This window comes from Benincasa hispida, chromosome 12, assembly GCF_027475165.1.
Source record: "Benincasa hispida cultivar pf3 chromosome 12, pf3_genome.v1.1, whole genome shotgun sequence".
Classification (NCBI taxonomy): domain Eukaryota; kingdom Viridiplantae; phylum Streptophyta; class Magnoliopsida; order Cucurbitales; family Cucurbitaceae; genus Benincasa; species Benincasa hispida.
This window is the reverse complement of record NC_143489.1, coordinates 21665844-21670937: the sequence shown is the minus strand read 5'-3', so window position 1 is coordinate 21670937 and position 5094 is coordinate 21665844.

The following is a 5094-nucleotide window of genomic DNA, read 5'->3' as shown; positions in this document are numbered from 1 at the left end:
AGCAACGTATTCAAAATTGTGATGTTTAATAAGCATTTGAAACCTTAGACAAGTGAAATTGAATATTGATCCCTGGTTAAAATGCCCAAATGAATTACAAAGAGGAAGAGAGAGGAAAAAGTGTCATAAATATAAAATTTTATGACAATAAAAATGTATCATGTTAGAACATTTGTTGACCTAAAATAATTGTCATGATTGTAATATTCTTGACAATAAAGTGTTATGGTGCAAATATTATTGACAAGAAAATAAATATCACTATACATTCTTCTTTGACATTTAAATGTCACCAATACCTATAACGAAACAACAATAAGCCAATTTTGAGTCAATTAATGACAATGATCATAGTAAACTTGACAGTGACAGTTTATAATTGTATATAATTTTTCATTGTTGACAATTATTTATAATCTTTAAAGGTTCAATTATGACATTTTCCAAAACTGTCATTAATATTCATACCTTTACATGGGATACAATGACACAAAATAACTGTAATAAATTTTAATTGTGACAGTTTTAAATATTATGAAGTTACAATTTTGTTACAGTGACATGCATGTCAATTAACACCAATTTAGTATTCATCAAAATAGCTCTAATGATTCTTTTTACCATGGGAATCATCATAAAGAACCTAACTAAATTAATCATAAGATTACTATGGAAGATGGCTATTTGCTTGCCGGCGTGATGGAGGAATGAGGTGGAGAACTTCCTTCTCAGGAGAGTTCTCGAGGGAAGAATGTCCCTAGCACAGAACTTCTTTTCGTCTCCTTTTCTGTGTGTTTTCTTTCTTTTTTGCTGAATGTTGATATTGTTATTTATAAACCTTAGCACCTCTTGCGTCAATGGTCTTGCTCTGAAAAGTTACTTTTTCCTGTCGAGGCTTGGTGGGAATGTCCACTCTACTCCACGTTCAATTTGTCAGGTCGTACATCAGAAAAGCTATACAATTTTAGAAATCCCCGAGAATGTGTTGTTCTTTTTGTCCATGAGCAATCGCTACATGCGGTGATACAAAATCCCCGAGAATGCATTGTTCTTTTTGTCCACAAGCAATCGTCGCATGCGGTGATACCTGTTACCTGCAAAACAAAGATTTGGACATCCTTTTTGCCCTCGCAATGCGGTCAGCAGGTGTGTTTCTGATACTTTTACAATATTTGCATTTCTAAGCCAATTTTAATATGTTTGATGCAACTTTTCCTTCTTATTGCCACATATTCTAAGTAAGATGATATAAATAACTTGTATTTTCACAAGTTATCAAGATGCAATGGACCTACAGATCATGGGCTCTAACGATTCGAGACTAATCGGTCAAACTTTTTAACCTAGTTAATCAACATTAGTTAACTAATAGGACTGTTCACTATAGCCTGTAGTTGCACTTTCCTCATTGTAGATATATTATGTATCCATTTTATATAACCGTCATCGATAAGTTGATCTTCACAAGTTGTTTGTAACCCCAACTAGGTAAAATACTGAAATACCCCTAAGTTACATCTTTTCTCCTTAAGTACCACTGCCCCTTTAATGAACAATTGATTTAGGATCATAATCACTAAATCTATTCCCTCTCAGGCCAAAGAGAGGATGGGGCCTCTTGTTCAAGACCCAGGATCAGACCTTAAGGGAACAACCTTTCTACTATCTCTAAAATGGGTAGGAGTGAATTTGATCTTACAAATTCTATTTTCCCAGCCATCTACCGGTCTTATTGATGCGTGTTGTTATGCGATGAAATAATGGTGTAGAATGCGATGGTGAACTATGCGTTGTGCAAGCAAGTTTTCTCAGCAAGACCCAAGTATAAATCCTGCTGAGTTACCTGGTAAGCCTAGGATCGAACACAGGAACTAAGGAAAACAGTATGCGATGGTAATTTTCGAACACTTTGTGGTAGCAAATAAATCAAGTGTTGGTTGGTTTGATGTTTAAGGTATAAAATGTATGCGGCGGATTTGAGGGAAGAGTGATTATGTGACAGATACACTGAGTAAGCGGAGGAACGGGTTGAGAAGGTCTTTAGCTAGCGTTCCCTGAGAATGCGTTCAAGCTATGCGATCATGCTACACTCATGCGACCGCAATTCATTTTCCAATGCAAATGCGATGACTCCTAATTTTAGGATGCATACGATGAATACGATAATGTTTATAAAGCTTATTCTTAAGTCTCTACTTCTTGCCTATGTGATGCAAGATGCACACAAGGACAAGGTGACCACATACAATCATATCGTATCTCTAGGGTGCATGTGATGCGCTAATAGCAAACAGAACTTATTCCTAAGCTTCTATCTCTTGATTATGCGTTTCTAATCTGACTCTCCTGAGTCTAGATTCTAATCTGACTTTTTCAATCCTAGATTCTATCCTTAGACTACCCTCCCGAGTATCTCTAATGGACGAATGACGCAAACATAATACAAGATGATGGCATAGAATGAAGATCCCAAGTTATGCTAGCTAAGTGCTTCTCAACCCATTCAATAGATTTAGCTGCTCACGCGTAATGTAAAGAGAGTGGGCATATATAAAGATGCAATTTCCATTTTATAAATAGGTTCAGAGTACAAAATGACAATGAAAATAAGGGTAGAGAGCCTGGTAGCAATCCTTGCTTCCCAAGGCTTTTACACTGTGTTATCTCTATTCTGCCCAAAAGATGTTCTTGCTTCCGCAAAAGTTGGCCCTCTCTCTGATTTCGATGCTCTCCGACACTCTTCCGAGTTCACCGGGACGATCTATCGGTGTAATCTCCCTTCACTCGCTTCTGCCTTCTGAATAAAAGAAAAACTATGAACAAGGCTAACTTCTATCTATATGGTGAATTCTGTAAACTGAGCGAACTAACTCATTGGAGGTGACTTTCGGTATTTATAGTGCTTCAGGATGAAAAGATTCTTCTCTCTTATGATTGTATTGATGGGATGGCATTAATTCTCTATTTGATGTGCCGAATAATTGTCACCGAAAATTTGAGTGTACTTGCTACAGTAGGTCGTTAACGACTTGTCAACTTAATTCGAAATTGACCGTCATAAGCTTTCTATCCCATCGTGATTTATTAAGCTTTCACCCAGATGCACCCACCTTGATGCGCCGGCTTTAACGACCATCTTCTTGAGCAGATTTTTGCGAGCGCAAATGATCGCATAGCCTTGGTTGCAATCTCTTAATGTGCTCGGATGTTAATTTCTTCGGATCTCATTTCCGCCTTGCACCAATGCATTTTCTGCACAAAAATACATAAGTTAGTTGTTTTAATGCGATAGACGTATGCGATCGCAATGTTGTGAACTTAATGCTTTTGGACGCAATATTGTATATTTTTACCATCGCAATCCTGCATTGTTTTATGACTTTGCGTTGTAATAACGTGCATTTCTGCCCGTTATCACTTATCCTTGAAATGAGAGGCATATTGAGCAACGATGTTGAGCTTACCCTCACCTATGGAGATCAAGGGACAATCATAAATAAATGGGAGTTCATAGACAGCTCAGAATTCAGATTAAGTTATCTAGGTCATTAAAAAGTGGAATAAATCAGTGTTAACAGTAAATAGTATTAATTCGTAACAATGATCATTTTGCGGTCTATCTTACACAATCTCATCGTGTAGAACATCCCCGCTTACATGTCTCTATATGAACGAACTGATCGTATCATTTATGATACTTTACAACATTTGTAACAATCATAAAGTGGGTCGTATTCAATAGTATCTCCAGAAATAGGTACCCAACCTAATCCAAGTACTATAGACGATTTAGTCTATTTTACTTGAACTTGATCTAGTTTATGTCTCCACATAAAGTTCTTAGTATTCATTACAATAGCTAAAGGTTCATAGTTTATTGGATTTAGAGTTATTAAACAATCAACAACATTTGTCTGAATAAACTTCATATATATTTACTGTTTATAAAACTACGAGTTTTAAGACATACAACCCAACATTAACAACGCTAGTGTAATTCGAGACCAACGTTCCTATGCTCCAACTGAGCGTAGTGATGCTCCAAGGCATCAGGTGCACGCGTCCCAGGTAGTTGGAGGTCGTGGGTTTGAGACCAAATGCAATTTTTTGGAGCAATTTTGGCTTATTTTGTATTTTACATATTTTTATTTTTTTAATTAATTAAATTAATATAAGTGTTATATTAATTTAATTAATTCCTTAGAAGTGTCTATCTTGGTCCAATTTTTGTTGTTTAAATAATTCACGTGTGATGTATGATTATTTTATTATATTACATAATATATGTTATATAATTTAAAATTCTACCATAGGATAAACATATTATTATGCATCATATTTAATATAAGTATTATATTATACAGTTTCATGATACATTAAGCATGCTCATTCATCATATTAAATATAAATGTTATATTATATGACTGCATGCATTTATAACATGTTCATGCATCATACTATATTATAATTGTTTATATTATATAGTTTGGAAGATGGATATGTGTTGCGTTGTTTCAATCGTGTTTATGATGATGAGAATGAATGGTGATGGAAAAGATGTTTAATCTATTTCTTTGGTATGAAGATGATGCTATGCGTTGAACTGATGGTATGCATGCTATGCATGCACACCTTGCTAACTCATACAAGTTCTCTTAAGCTAGACCAAAATATAAATCTAACCTAAGTGTCCTGGTAAGCCCAGGGTCGAACGCAGAGACTCTAGAGTGCACTACGCAGGTTTGCTCTTTGGATCTATTGCAGAGGTTTCTTAATTGCTTGATAGGTGTTGGTTATATACACTAAACTACTTGCATGCATGCAAGAGGGAAATGGGAGTTCAAAAAAAGAAGGGTTCGTGGATGGTTGACTTAATCGTAGATAGTATGCTTTGATTTCATAATGGGAACAACAAACCTATGTAAGCATAATGATAATGAAATGGAAATGATACAAATGTCTGCTAAAGTCTAAGTGTATGCGTGATGCGTTGGGGATCTGTTCTTTAGTTCACGCTCAACATTTTTTGATGTGGATGCTATACTTATCCTACTTCTAAGGTGCATGCATCAGTTAAAATGAACAGACAAGTTG